Genomic DNA, 17,019 nt, shown 5'->3' with positions numbered 1-17,019 from the left:
ATCTTCTCCAGCTGTTCCGCCTTATAATCCCCCAATACACGCTGTCTTCAATATCTGCTCTTCTTTGCTTCCAGAACTCTCACGTGCCGTCATCCATTCCAATCATTCTTTGCTGCCTTGTGTTTGTAGTCTTCCACTGCCTCCAAAGCTATTGTTCTCAAAGGACGTGTCTGTCCTCAAGTAACTTTTTGCCCCTTCCATTCCGCCTCCACTTCAATATCTTCAACAACACATCCCCAAGTCCTGCATTTTTTTTCAATAGTTCCTTTCATTCTCACTCCTCTTCCATTTCCTGTTTCCGTTTCCTTTCCATTCCTCCCTTTCTCTGCCCCATTTTTCCTATCACCCGTTTCCCCCTTCCCTCCCTCCACGGTACAGAGCTGTATATAATCGTGAAAGTTTCAGGATATCTGGGTCTCTGTCGCCAATGTTAACGTGAGATACACTTGCAGTTGCGCCAGATGGTAGTTTGGTGTTGGGAGCTGGCCAAGTTGGCTGTAGGATTATCATCCTTGATGTTTCAGGGACGGAGACGGTGATGAGACTCATTTTCATTATCTAACAAAAACGTTATCCACAAAAAGATGGATCTTCCCACATATCGTGTTCTATTGATACAGTTGCTGTGAGATGACATCTTCAGAGGTTGTCCCTCACTTGGTCTACGTCATCCTACGGAAAGTTTGATGTACTAAATTCTCAGCAGGACTGGGGTACTCAGGAACGGCCTTGATGTAACTGAAATTCAGAAGGACCAGAACCTCGAGGCGCCTGAAGTTCAGCAAGATGTGTACACACGCCATGACAGAAGGTCTAGCAAAAACGACCACTGATTTATCACCTCCCGTGCACTGGTATCGGGGAAGCAGACCTCGCATGTTTAGCAGCAATGAGACATGAGTCAAAAATGGAGGTTGTCGTGTCATTTGACAAAAACACAGACGGTGACAGACTGGACGGTGCAGAGAGCCCTCTGAAAATGTGACTCCATCACGAGGCTCATATGTTTACAGCAAAGAGCTTAAAAACTGTACAGAGAGGCTAAAATGACCCCGTCTCTGAGCTCTGATGTTCACGTCACTGAGTTAACATGTGATATCATGCGGCTCAGTTATCCACTGTCGTACGATGACTTGATCATTGCTGGGCTCAGATCCTCACGTCAAGGAGGAAAGACATGTCGTACAACACTGGTGTCTCTGTCAAGGAGTTCCAATGTTCACATATTGAAGTTCACATGTTCACGCTTACAAGGGTCAGATGTTACCGTTATGGGGCTCAGATGTGCATGTCACTCAGCTCATTGCCTCATGTCTCCATACTGATACAGCAAGAAAATAGATGAGTAAATGAAATGACATAGAATACAGGCAACTGTATCTTTGTGGCAAACATTAATGTATTATACAATGTTGCCCAAACTTGTTTTCCTCTTGTACCCCTTGTTACTTTCCTCTACCATTAAGTTTGCCCATGACCGATTAAACTCATTATTTGGAAGAACGATACAAATTACATTAAAAGTTTGCATGATATGAGCACTGGACAATGAATTATTATTCAGTGTATTAAAGGAAAACGACCAACGAAATAACCTGAGATTACTTGAAAATGATCTACAACTCCGTGTGAAGTGTCGAGTTGATGTTCACTGATGACTGTGTCATTCTGGGCGGTAGAGAGGCGACTGCAGTGACCAGCCTTAGTTCCAGGTTGACATTTTAGTTTGTCTCTTTGCTTTGACTCGATGATGCTCATCGCAGAGGAAGATCCTTCACAAAGGTAGGCAGACCCACAAGGCAGAATGTTTTCCAAAGCTTTCTTTACTGGGTCAGGGTGGGAAATCCTCCACACAGCTCCAGCATCGTGTGAGGGTTGAGCTTTCACATTCAGTTTGAGGCAACATGACGGTCTGAACACACTCCTCACAGCGCCTCATGAAGGCAGAGAGGAAGTTTCTTTATTGTCAGACACGAGGAAAGGATTTGTAACCCAGTCCAGCTGTACAGATCTCTCTTATATGTCAGGAAAGTAAGATTTAAAATCACAGATAAGGTTGGTCAAATGTTCCACAATAACTGATTACACAGTCTCTCTCTCACATCATTCTTACTGGAAAAATAATCATCTGACAGAGGAAAACACGTACAATATCCCCCTGAGCATATTTCCTTCCACAGTTCTGTAGTCTTTTGAAAACCACCAAATCTATCACGTGAGTTGAGAATATTTGTATCATTGCTCGGCAGAGACATATTGGATTCATTCAGTTTGCTAAATATATCAACAAGATATGCCAGTTGTGCAAGCCGAGTTGGCAAAAGGAGATCCAAGCTGTGATAAGAAGGGGCCTACCTCATCTGGCTACTCGACCAGCCTGGTGAGTACCCTCCCTGTCGACAGCTAGCACACCTGTGTGTGTGCAGTCTGTAAAACAGGCGAGCATCAAGTGGACTACTTTGACACCATCATTCAACATCCCATGCAACTCTGAACTCATTTTTTTGGATGCTTATGATTCTCTGTGAGTGATGCAATGACTGCACTCCACATCAGGATGTTCCTTCTTAATCCATACAACGAATACCTTCACTTTCCTGGTCATGGATGCAGCAGTCTGTACACAAAGTTATGCAAGATAACCAGCTAATCCATTGTTCAGAGCAGAACTGATTAATGACATTGAAAATGGCTTCCACAGTTGTGTGTTTAATTTTTTTGCAAAAAGTACATATTTATTTATTTCATGTCCGTCAATATTTCACAAATGAGACAAGTTGAGCCCGTCCACTGACGTCAGTCGATTCAAGTTGGAGTGAACAGGACTGGCTTGTTATCAGCATATTCACAACTTGATCAATGATATCTGAACTCATTTCATTTACGTTCGAGAAACAGTTTGGTGTGACGAAGGAACAACCTCTAGTTGGTCAGCTGCCTTTTTATCTTGCATTTCTGCAGCCATCACAACTGCAGCTGGCAATATCAGTTCTCAGCTATAGTAAATTTTTTTTCAGATTTAGTAGCTAATAAAGTTACAGCTAAATAAGCTTCCAGAACTTTTCTTGATGCTGTGGAGGTTTTCTTAACTGTTGTCTGTTAACATTTAAGATTAGAATTTTTTTTTTTCATAAAATTTCGTCGGTTTGCCAACATGACACAGATGTTTTGTGTTAAGCTGACGTTGGAGGTGAGCTGGTATCATACTACTGTTGGTCAACCTCTCCTCACACAAGAAGTATAAAGCTTCTCGAGGATCAGAATTCGAGGAAGTAAATCCCAAAATCATGAAATAATCTTCCTTTTATTGCCTATGTTTAAGTCGGTCTGCTTTCGTCTTCTTCACAGTTTCTTGATTACCTTCACTTGCATGGTGGCTGCTGCAGCTGCTACAGTGGTCACGTCTGAACCATCCATCCCTATTTCTTGTTGTTAAAGAAACAACTGTGTCTTATGTAGGCTTACATGTGAATGTGAGGAAGAGATGTTCACACTTTCACTCCTAAGACAACACTGAGCAGGAGTGACGCGAGCGAGGAGATCAGCACTGTTCCTGTACACGTCCTCTCCTGTGTCCTCTCCCTCCACCATCTTACTCCCATCTTCCTTCAATTTCTTTCTCGTTCATTTTAATGCTTATTCTGTTATCTTGTCATTCACTTACGTTGGAAATTGCATAAGTGTTGTGGTAATTCAATTGTTCTATACTATTAAACAATCCCCCATGTACACACACACACACACACACACACACACACACACACACATGCACATGCTCTGTAAAGTTACTGATCCAAGATGCCACATGACCTACATGTGATACGGTTTGAAGAAAATATTTCTCTGTCCTCTCACGTAAACCTTTGAACAACGCTGCGTACCCGCAAGGGTACTCGCCCCCACAGGGGGATACGTACCCCCAGAGGTACGCGTACCCCAGTTTGGATAACACTAGTGTATATCATGAGCATTTTCTTCTTGTGTTTAACAATTTTCATTGTACAGAAATACTATGTTATCTAATTGTGATTTAAATCTTTCTTCTCAGGTTTCAAATAAAGAAACGTTCATTTTCATAAGATTTAGAAAACTTTTGGTAAAGAAATACATATTGAAGGCCATGATGACGCCTATAAGTGACGTAGTGCAAGCGAATAGTGAGCCTGAGGTGTTGCCAGTGTCACTGTGTCCCTGGGCTGGTGGCCTGGCATAGTTGGGCAGCCTGAGTACTATCGAAGCTCAGTCTGGCCAAGTTAGTGAACGAGACGTTATGTTATCTCACACCTGAACTACACACGCCTCCCTTAGATGACGTGACCCAAGTACAGCTACAACAAGACACGAGGAGACGCCTCCCTTAGATGACGTGATCTTAGTAAAGCTACAAGACAAGTCTTTGCCTCAGTGAGGCAGTCAAGAGTGTGAACATCATGGACGGAGGTGAAGAATGTTTTTGTCAGTGCACGCCGAGAGGAAGACAAAAATCCTGTACTACTTCTGCCTCCTCCTACACACCTTCTTGTTCGTCCTGGTCGTCACGGAGCCATGGAGAGAGCAGTGAGAGCGAGGACCCGCCGCCCACCTGGCTGTACATGACGGTGTGGGTGGCGGGGGTTCTGGTCTACGTCAATGGTCTGACGGGAGACTTCGTGCACGACGACGTCAGCGCCATCAAAACAAATCCGGACGTTCTGGGAACTAACCCGCTCTCCCATGTGTTCTTCAACGATTACTGGGGCAAGCCCATGGCCGACCCACTCTCCCACAAGTCCTACCGACCCTTCACCATCCTCACCTTCAGGTAGGTACTCTCAGTACACGTCATTTATCCTTGTTTTTTCTCGGTCCATTCAATCAGTGCTTTATTTTTTCTGTTGATGTCCTTAAGGTAAGTTTGTAATCTGCTCTGTCCATGCGGGATGTGGGTCTTGTGCATTTCTGAGCTGCCTCATTAATGTCTAACCTTATTTGCTTGTCTAGCTGCTCTATCCTGGTAAATGAAGCTGTTGAAGGAAAAATATACTGAAGAGAAAGTAATGTAAAGTGAAGTTAATTCATCTTCAGATAGTAATCTCAAAGATTTAAAAAAGACAAATCTAATCAGAAACGAAGAATTACATCCACAAGAGCAGATACTTTGCTTAGGAGATTAATTTCAAATCCTGAAGTTCCGTTATAAGATCAAAAGAATCCATGAAATTCCCTCACGAATTGCGCTATCATTTCTTAATGTGGAAGTCTGCCTATTTGTCTGTCTGTCTCTCACTTTTCTCGCCCTTTGGGAATATCATGGCAAAATTCAACACTGAATATGTTGCTATCTACCATTGGAAACTTAAACATAATCATTCCCGCAAAAACTGCTTAACTTCACTTCCACTGGCAGAAGCAATGCAATTCAAAACCTTGATTAACTTTCCTGCTACAAGCCCCAACAACATAAAACACAATGGCTCATTTGCATTTGTCGATGATTGCACTTACAGATATCCTCAACCCCTCCTGGCTATTACAACAAAATCGTTAACATCTGAAAATTTGCCAACATGATATCAAAACAGTGTCCAAGCCTCAGCTGGGTGAGGATAACATAGACTTTAATCTGTGATGGCTGTGTCTTGGGTGACTGGTGCTATACGTTTTCATCTATGTGGAGCCGAGATGGCCGAACACCTTCCCAATGTTCGAGTCTGACCCGTGGTGCATATGCATGTGTTGCTATGAAGGAGTTCTGGTGTTACCCAAAGCCTCTTTAAACTGTCTTAAAGTACAAGGCTGCGTTTCTTCCAGCAGCTTGGAAATGTAATTTCTGAGAAACAAAAAGTTTTCTCACGAATCATCACTCCCAGTGATACAGCTTTGACAAAGGTGACATCGGCAATATACCCAAAAGTATCTAAAAAGTCGGCTTAGATACGTAGATGATGTGTGGTCCCTGTGGCCATCCTCCCAAGATTGTGATGTTTTCTTCGGTGAATCAAATAACATTCATCCCATCGTCGACCTCAAGATTGAGTGGGAAAATGAAGGCAAATTGTCGTTTCTTGATGTGTTTATACCTAGGGAATCTGATCACTTATTCTACAAGATCTACAGAAGGCTTACCAACACTGAGAGCTGTAGACATTATTTTTCAGTACATGATTCTTCTGTAAAAATGTGTGTTGTTATGTCTATGTTTTTATGAGCATTACGTATATGTGATTCCAAAAGGTTAGAGGATAAATGCTACCATATAAGACGTACCTTTAGGGGTTTCTGAACAATGCTTACTGGAAAGACAGGAAGACATTATATATTTTCTGACCTAGTTAATGTAATACAGGCACAAAAAGACAGTGCTATTCGTGTTGCCTTCCATTACAATAACATTATCACAAAGACCTAAGGTAAATGTAGGCCAAATTATCCGAAAATTTGGAGAGTTTATCCGTCAAATGTAAATCATGTACAGATGGTTACATTGGCCAGACAAGTTACTGAAATGCCATTTCCAAGGCCCACATTATGTGTCGTCCTGACTAAGTCTGTCGAGTTAGTTAACTGAACTGTGCTAGTGGATCCCAAGGCCTTGCATAGGAGTGAGTACAGCTGTTTCACCAAACTGTGTGATTAGGATTCATGCGTTACGGGAAGAGAGTTTTACACTCGTGTTGCCTCGTCACGTAACCTCGTACATACATGTAACATGTCATTACTTCTGTGTGTGTTTACTTACACACATACTCTCCCTATGATTGAGAGGACGACGTGACGTAGATAAAAAGCAGTTTCTGGATCATTGAACCAGTGTGTCCTGGTAGTCACATTCAGAGGGAATGACTCATGTATCGTTCTGCATCAACTCAGTTTACATTCATAGTATTGCAGCTTCAGATCACAATGATAAAGTAATTGAAAACCATCGAAATAGTCATTATATGTTGCATAAATTTATATGTAGATAATATAACGAACGAATCAGTTTTCCGTTCATGCAAAAAGTGGGAACGAGGAAAACTGAGGCTCCAATTAAAGTTTCAAAACGTCATAAATATTAGAGAAAAAGTTATAAAGACAATTTGAAATATCTTTTTCTATCATCTGAATTCATCTTCCAACAAAACCTCCTTATCTATCTCCTTATGATAGTCCTCTGTCTTGATCCATATATGGTTGATATACGGCTTCTCTTTCCATCTAAGACTTATTTTACTATTTCACTTTGTCGCTGTCTTCCACGTTAGCGAGATAGCGCAAGGAAACAGACGAAAGAATGGCCTAAACCACCCACATACAAATATATATACATACACGTCCACACACGCACATATACATACCTATACACTCTAACATATACATATATATACATACGCAGACATATATATTTATACACATGTACATGATTCATACTTGATGCCTTTATTCATTCTCGTCGCCACCCCGCCACACATGAAATGACAACCCCCTCCCCCTGCATGCGCGCGAGGTACCGCTAGGAAAAGACAAGGAAGGCCACATTCGTTCACACTCAGTCTCTAGCTGTCATGTATAATGCACCGAAACCACAGCTCCTTTTTCACATCCAGGCCCCATAAAACTTTCCATGGTTTACCCGAGGCTTCACATGCCCTGGTTCAATCCATTGACAGCACGTCGACCCAGGTATACCACATCGTTCCAATTCACTCTTTCCTTGCACGCCTTTCACCCTCTTGCATGTTCAGGCCCCGATCGCTCAAAATATTTTTCACTCCATCTTTCCACCTCCGAGTTGGTCTCCCACTTCTCGTTCCCTTCACCTCCGACACATATATCCTCTTGGTCATTCTTTCCTCACTCATTCTCTCCATGCGACCAAACCATTTCAAAATATCCTCTTCTGCTCTCTCAACCACACTCTGTCTATTACCACACATCTCTCTTACCCTTTCATTACTTACTCGATAAAACCACCTCACACCACATATTGTCCTCAAACATCTCATTTCCAACACATCCATTCTCCTCCGCACAATTCTGTAGATAGCCCACCCCTTGCAACCATATAACATTGTTGGAACCACTATTCCTTCAAACATACCCATTTTTGCTTTCCGAGATAATGGTCTCGCCTTCCACACATTTTTCAACGCTTCCAGAACTTTCGCTCCCTCCGCCACCCTGTGACTCACTTCCGCTTCCATGGTTCCATCCGCTGCCAGATCCACTCGCAGATATCTACAGCACTTCACTTCCTCCAGTTTTTCTCCATTCGAAATTACCTCTCAAATGACTTGTCTCTCAGCCCCACTGTACCTAATATCCTAGCTCTTATTCACATTTACTCTCAGCTTTATTTTTTCACATACTTTACCAAACTCAGTCACCAGCTTCTGCAGTTTCTCACCCGAATCTGCTAACAGTGCTGTATCATCAGCGAACAACAACTGACTCACTTCCCAAACTCTCCCATCCACAACAAACTGCATACTTGCCCCTCTCTCCAGAACTCTTGCATTCACCTTCCTAACAACCCCATCTATAAACTAATTAAGCAACTGTGGAGACATCGCGCACCCCTGCCGCAAACCGACATTCGCTAAGAACCAATCACTTTCCTCTCTTCCTACTCGTACACATGTCTTACATCTTCGATAAAAACTTTTCACTGCTTCTAACAACTTGCCTCCCACACCATATATTCTTAATACCTTACACAGAGCATCTCTATCAACTCTATCATATGCCTTCTCCAGATCCATAAATGCTACATACAAACTCATTTGCTTTTCTACGTATTTCTCACATTTATTCTTCAAAGCAAACACCTGATCCACACATCCTCTACCATCTCTGAAACCACACTGCTCTTTCCCTAATCTGATGCTCTGTACATGCCTTCACCCTCTCAATCAATACCCTCCCATATAATTTCTCAGGAATACTCGACAGCCTTATGCCTCTGTAATTTGAACACTCACTCTTATCCCCTTTGCCTTTGTACAATGGCACTATGAATGCAGACCACCAATCCTCAGGCACTTCACCGTGATCCATGCATACATTGTATATCCATACCAACCAATCAAGAACACAGTCACCCCCTTTTCTGATAAATTGCACTGCAATACCATCCAAACCTGCCACCTTGCCGGCTTTCATCTTCCCAAAAGACTTCACTGCCTCTTCTCTGTTTAGCAAGCCATTCTCCCTAACCCTCTCACTTCGCAAACCACCCCGACCAAAACACCCAACATCTGCCACTCTATCATTGAACACATTCAACCAACCTTCAAAATACTCACTCTATCTCCTTCTCACTTCATCACTACTTGTTATTAGCCTCCTTCTCTTGTCTTACGCACGTTATTTACCACCTTCCTAAACATCTTTTTACTCTACCAAAGATTTAATGATGCTCTCTCACACCAACTCTCACTTGCCCTCTTTTTCACCTCTTGCACCTTTCTCTTGACCTCCTGCCGCTCTCTTTTATACATCTCCCAGTCACATGCACTACTTCTCTGCAAAAATCGTCCCAAACGCTTCGTTCTTCTCTTTCATTAACAGTCTTTCTTCTTCATCCCACTACTTACTACCCTTTCTAATCTAATATATATTCTAGGAAGGTGGAGGGAAACGTCACCCAGGATTTCTAACATTTACACTACACATCTTGTGAAAGGTTAAAGGTTGGATCAGATCCGAATTATTACAGAAACACCGTCTCGTTCCTCGTCTATAATTCTGAAGTGGGTTTCTCAAGTTCCTGCCGTCATGCCAGTTACTACGACACCTTGGGAAAGAATCAGAAAATCCAAAAGTCTCTTATACACGCCTGTCAATTGATACGTAATCCAATAATGCCCGTTGACCATCTCTCCCTCTAACATACGTATAATTGTGTTTTTCTCTTCTCAAACCAGGTATTCTCTATCACCAATAATTTTTCAGCACACAATTCCACAAGCTCTTCACCATTTCCATTTATAACACTGAATACTCCATGAGTATCAATCATACCTATAACTGCCACATTACTCACCTTTCCATTAAAATCATCCATCACTAATACCCGGTCTCGTGCATCAAAACCCTGCTGACACATTCACTCAGCTGCTCCAAAAACACTTGCCTCTGATGATCTTTTTTCTCATGACCAGGTGCATATGCACGTATAATCACCCAACTCTCGCCATCTAATTTCAGTTTTACCCACACCAGTCTTGAATTTACTTTCTTACACTCTATCACATACTCCCACAACTCTTGCTTTAGGAGCAGTGCTACTGCTTTCTCGGCTCTTGTCCTCTCACCAACCCCTGATTAGATTACCAAAGTGGTTAGTTTCTTTATTAAGCTTATTAGTGCGTATGATATCAAATTCTAATATCATGAACAATATAGATTTAGTTAACAAGCTTAATCTTGATTTCAAACTAGCTAGTTTTCATGTTTCATCTTTGTTCACAAAAGTGCCAGTTGATGACCTCATAGAATATTTGGTTGCTGTCTTGGATGATGTTATTTACCTGTTTCAAATTCTGTGTTTATTGAATTGATAAAACTGTGTATATGAGAGTTTGCATTTCAATAAAATTGAAAATATCATGCTCAGAAATTTGGTGTGATGATGGAAACCCTTTGTCATCTGTATTTTTTTATACAGAATTCTTTGAAACAAAGTTGTTCGGGGTTATCTTACCCTCTAAGACAATTTGGTGTAGGTATGTAGATGATGTTGTTTGTGTTTGGCCAACAAATGAAAATTTACAAATATTTGTCCTTAACGATTTATTACCTTACATCAACTTTACTGTGAGAGTTTAAGATAACTGTATTTTGCAATTTTTAGATGCCATGATCCATAGCGATGGAAACATGTTTAAATTTAGCATATACAGAAATCTACCAATGTATGCTCACATATCCATTATTACTCATCTCAACATGAATGACAGACTTAAGTTATCATCATTCCAGTCTATGTTTCTTAGGGCATTACGTGTTTGCAGTCCAGAGTGTATTTATGAGTTTGAGAAGATATATTCTATTGGACCTAAGACAAAGTACCCTAGACCCTTTCACTGATCAATCCCTTAAGTTAGGAAAGAAATCATTTTATATAGTTGAACTCAAATCTCCTCTTGACACCAAGAACCTTTTAGTTCTCCCTTTTAGTGATAATCTTACTTTACTTCCTATGTTGCTTAAATCCTTTAATGTAAATGTTGCCTTCGTCAATAACAATACTATAAAGAATATCTTAATCAAAAACTCAACTGAAAATTCTGCTGGCTGTTTACAGAATACGTTGTAAAAATTGTAACATGTTTTACATTGGGCAGACTGGTAAGGATTTTTTTCCTAGACTTAAACAATATGAATATGATATAATAACAGGACAAGAATCAAATGCTTCGTTTAATCATGTGACAATTATGATCACTGAATTTACTGGATTAACAACAGTTCAGTTTTTAACTCAAAGTCTTTACCCACGACAAATATCATTAGATCTTCTGTTATTAGATAGAGAAAGAATTGTAGCATTACTATTAGTGAAGTTCAATACAAACTCGATAACTTTGTTGTAGGCAAAATTTGTAAAGAGATTCCTTTCTAGTCCACATAATAAAAGTTTTATGACAGGCATGATGCCACATCCAAACGCCACCAGGCGGTAACGCTGGTTTCCAAATGGCGTCTTAGCTACACCTCTTCCTTGTATATTTTCTTACAATCCCAGTTTCACGCGTCAGCAAGGTAGCGTTCCAGAACAGATGACTGGTCGCTGGCGGTAAAACTACTCATTTAGCCACCTTCTCTGTTCCTTATTTTAGAAAAGTAACACTGGAGGGGAGGATTTCCAGTCACCGCGCCCTCACCTTTTATTCGCCTTCTACATATATATATATATATATATATATATATATATATATATATATATATATATATATATATATATATATATATTTTTTTTTTTTTTTTTTTTTTTGCTTTGTCGCTGTCTCCCGCGTTTGCGAGGTAGCGCAAGGAAACAGACGAAAGAAATGGCCCAACCCACCCCCATACACATGCCTTGATTCAATCCACTGACAGCACGTCAACCCCGGTATACCACATCGCTCCAATTCACTCTATTCTTTGCCCTCCTTTCACCCTCCTGCATGTTCAGGCCCCGATCACACAAAATCTTTTTCACTCCATCTTTCCACCTCCAATTTGGTCTCCCTCTTCTCCTCGTTCCCTCCACCTCCGACACATATATCCTCTTGGTCAATCTTTCCTCACTCATTCTCTCCATGTGACCAAACCATTTCAAAACACCCGCTTCTGCTCTCTCAACCACGCTCTTTTTATTTCCACACATCTCTCTTACCCTTACGTTACTTACTCGATCAAACTACCTCACACCACACATTGTCCTCAAACATCTCATTTCCAGCACATCCATCCTCCTGCGCACAACTCTATCCATAGTCCACGCCTCGCAACCATACAACATTGTTGGAACCACTATTCCTTCAAACATACCCATTTTTACTCTCCGAGATAATGTTCTCGACTTCCACACATTCTTCAAGGCTCCCAGAATTTTCGCCCCCTCCCCCACCCTATGATCTACTTCCGCTTCCATGGTTCCATCCGCTGCCAGATCCACTCCCAGATATCTAAAACACTTCACTTCCTCCAGTTTTTCTCCATTCAAACTCACCTCCCAATTGAATTGACCCTCAACCCTACTGTACCTAATAACCTTGCTCTTATTCACATTTACTCTTAACTTTCTTCTTTCACACACTTTACCAAACTCAGTCACCAGCTTCTGCAGTTTCTCACATGAATCAGCCACCAGCGCTGTATCATCAGCGAACAACAACTGACTCACTTCCCAATATATATATATTGCTTTGTCGCTGTCTCTCGCGTTAGCTAGGTAGCGCAAGGAAACAGACGAAAGAATAGCCCAACCCACCCACAAAAACATGTATATACATACACGTCCACACACGCAAATATACATACCTATACGTCTCAACGTATACATATATATACACACACAGACATATACATATATACACATGTACGTGATTCATACTGTCTACCTTTATTCATTCCTATCGCCACCCAGCCACACATGAAATAACAACCCCCTCCCCCCTCATGTGCGCGAGGTACCACTAGGAAAAGACAACAAAGGCCACATTCGTTCACACTTAATCTCTATCTGTCATGTAATAATGCACCGAAACCACAGCTGCCTTTCTACATCCAGGCCCCACAGAACTTTCCATGGTTTACCCCAGACGCTTCACATGCCCTGGTTCAATCCATTGATAGAACGTCGACCCCAGTACACCACATCGTTCCAATTCACTCTATTCCTTGCACGCCTTTCACCCTCCTACATGTTCAGGCCCCGATCACTCAAAATCTTTTTCACTTCATCTTTCCACCTCCAATTTGGTCTCCCACTTCTCGTTCCCTCAACCTCTGACACATATATCCTCTTGGACAGTCTTTTCTCACTCATTCTCTCCATGTGACGAAACCATTTCAAAACACCCTCTTCTGCTCCCTCAACCACACTCTTTTTATTACCTAACGTCTCTCTTACCCTATTATTACTTACTCGATCAAAACACCTCACACCACATATTATCCTCAACCATCTCATTTCCAGCACATCCACCCTCCTCTGCACAACTCTATCTATAGCCCACGCCTCACAACCATATAACATTGGCGGAACCACTATTCCTTCAAACATACCCATTTTTGCTTTCGGAGATAATGTTCTCGACTTCCACACACTCCTCAACGCCTCCAGAACTTTCGCCCCCTCCCCCACCCTATGATTCACTTTCGCTTCCATGGTTCCATCTTCTGCCAAATCCACTCCCAGATATCTAAAACACTTTACTTCTTCCAGGTTTTCTCCATTTAAACGTGCCTCCCAATTGACTTGTCCCTCAACCGTGATGTACCTAATAACCTTGCTCTTATTCACATTTACTCTCAGCTTTTTTCTTTCACACACTTTACCAAACTCAGTCACCAGCTTCTGCAGTTTCTCATATGAATCAGCCACAAGCGCTGTATCATCAGCGAACAACAACTGACTCACTTCACAAGCTCTCTCATCCAAAACAGACTGCATACTTGCCCCTCTTTCCAAAACTCTTGCATTCACCTCCCTAACAACCCCATCCATAAACAAATTAAACAACCATCGAGACATCACACACCCCTACCGCAAACTTACATTCACTGAGAACCAATTACTTTCCTCTCTTCCAACACGTACACATGCCTTACATCCTCGATAAAAGTTTTCACTGCTTCTGACAACTTGCTTTGCACAAAATATAGTCTCAATACCTTCTACAGAGAATCTCTATCAACTCTATCATATGCCTTCTCCAGATCCATATGTGCTACATACAAATCCATTTGCTTTTCTAAGTATTTCTCGCATACATTCTTCAAAGCAAACACCTGATCCACATATCCTCTACCATTTCTGAAACCACACTGCTCTTCCCAAATCTGATGCTCTGTACATGCCTTCACCCTCTCAATCAATATCCTTCCATATGATTACGAGGAATACTCAACAATCTTATACCTCTGTAATTTGAGCAATCACTTTTTTATCCCCTTTGCCTTTGTACAATGGCAATATGCAAGCATTCCGCCAATCCTTAGGCACCTCACCATGAGTCATACATACATTAGATAACATTACCAACCAGTCAACAATACAGTCGCCCTCTTTTTTGATAAATTCCACTGCAATACCATCCAAACCCGCTGCCTTGCCGGCTTTCATCTTCTGCAAAGCTTTTGCTACCTCTTCACTGTTTATCGAATCATTTTCCCTAGCCCTCTCACTTCGCACACCACCTCGACCAAAGCACCCTATATCTGCCACTCTATCATCAAACATTCAAGAAAACCTTCAAAATACTCTCTTGTTATCACTTCCCAATTATCCCCTTTTACTGAAGTTCTTATTTGTTCCATTCTCTTACACACTTTATTTACCTCCTTCCAAAACATCTTTTTATTCTCCCTAGAATCTAATGATACTCTCTCACTTCAACTCTCATTTGCCCTCTCTTTCACCTCATGCACCTTTCTCTTGACCTCCTGCCTCTTTCTTTTATACATCTTCCAGTTATTTGCATTATTTCCCTGCAAAAATCGTCCAAATACCTTTCTCTTCTCTTGCACTAATAATCTTACTTCTTCATCCCTTCACTCACTACCCTTTCTAATCAACCCACCTCCCACTCTTCTCATGCCACAAGCATCTTTTGCGCAAGCCATCACTGATTCCCTACATACATCCCATTACTCCCCGATTTCCCTTACCCGCTTTGTTCTCACCTTTTTCCATTCTGTACTCAGTCTCTCCTGGTACTTCCTCACACAAGTCTCCTTCTCAAGCTCACTTACTCTCACCACTCTCTTCACCCCAACATTCTCTCTCCTTTTATGAAAACCTCTACAAATCCTCACCTTCGCCTCCACAAGATAATGATCAGACATCCCTCCAGTTGCACCTCTCAGCACATTAACATCCAAAATTCTCTCTTTCGCACTCCTATCAATTAACACGTAATCCAATAACGCTCTGTGGCCATCTCTCCTACTTACATACTTATACTTATGTATATCTCTTTTTAAACCAGGTATTCCCGATCACCAGTCTTTTTTCAACACATAAATCTACAACCTCTTCACCATTTTCATTTACAACACTGAAAACCCCATGTACACGAATTATTCCGTCAACTGCCACATTACACACCTTTACATTCAACTCACCCATCACTATAACCCGGTCTCGTGCATCAAAATTACTAACACAATCACTCATCTGTTCCCAAAACACTTGCCTTTCATGATCTCTCTTCTCATGCACAGTTGCCTATGCACCAATAATCACCCATCTCTCTACATCCACTTTCAGTTTTACCCATATCAATCTAGAGTTTACTTTTTTACACTCTATCACATACTCCCAACACTCCTGTTTCAGAATTAGTGCTACTCCTTCCCTTGCTCTTGTCCTCTCACTAACCCCTAACTTTACTCCCAAGACATTCCCAAACCAATCTTCCCCTTTACTCTTGAGCTTCGTTTCACTCAGAACAAAAACAACCAGGTTCCTTTCCTGAAACATACTACCTATCTCTCCTTTTTCTCATCTTGATTATATCCACACACATCTAGACACCCCAATCTGAGCCTTCAAGGAGGATAAGCAATCCCCGCGTGACACCTTCTTCTGTTTCCCCCTTTTAGAAAGTTAAAATACAAGGAGGGGAGGATTTCCAGTACAATGCTACCGTACCCTTATATTTATATATATATATATATATATATATATATATATATATATATATATATATATATATATATATATATATATATATATATATATATATTTTTTTTTTTTTTTTTTTTTTTTTATACTTTGTCGCTGTCTCCCGCGTTTCCGAGGTAGCGCAAGGGAACAGACGAAAGAAATGGCCCAACCCACCCCCATACACATGTATATACATACGTCCACACACGCAAATATACATACCTACACAGCTTTCCATGGTTTACCCCAGACGCTTCACATGCCCTGATTCAATCCACTGACAGCTCGTCAACCCCGGTATACCACATCGATCCAATTCACTCTATTCCTTGCCCTCCTTTCACCCTCCAGCATGTTCAGGCCCCGATCACAAAAAATCTTTTTCACTCCATCTTTCCACCTCCAATTTGGTCTCCCACTTCTCCTCGCTCCCTCCAACTCCGACACATCTATCCTCTTAGTCAATCATTCCTCACTCATTCTCTCCATGTGCCCAAACCATTTCAAAACACCCTCTTCTGCTCTCTCAACCACGCTCTTTTTATTTCCACACATCTCTCTTACTCTTACGTTACTAACTCGATCAAACCACCTCACACCACACATTGTCCTCAAACATCTCATTTCCAGCACATCCATCCTCCCGCGCACAACTCTATCCATAGCCCACGCCTCGC

General features: G+C 41.4%; 1 pseudogene; it reads left to right on the top strand.

Moving 5' to 3' along the window:
- Positions 1–17,019, top strand: part of LOC139764050 (protein O-mannosyl-transferase TMTC1-like) — a 571,510-nt pseudogene that overhangs the window by 187,409 nt on the left and 367,082 nt on the right.

The sequence above is a fragment of the Panulirus ornatus genome, chromosome 48 (genome assembly GCF_036320965.1).
Source record: "Panulirus ornatus isolate Po-2019 chromosome 48, ASM3632096v1, whole genome shotgun sequence".
Classification (NCBI taxonomy): Eukaryota; Metazoa; Arthropoda; class Malacostraca; order Decapoda; family Palinuridae; genus Panulirus; species Panulirus ornatus.
The sequence above is the reverse complement of the archived record's forward strand: the minus strand, read 5'-3'. Positions and strand labels throughout refer to the sequence as shown.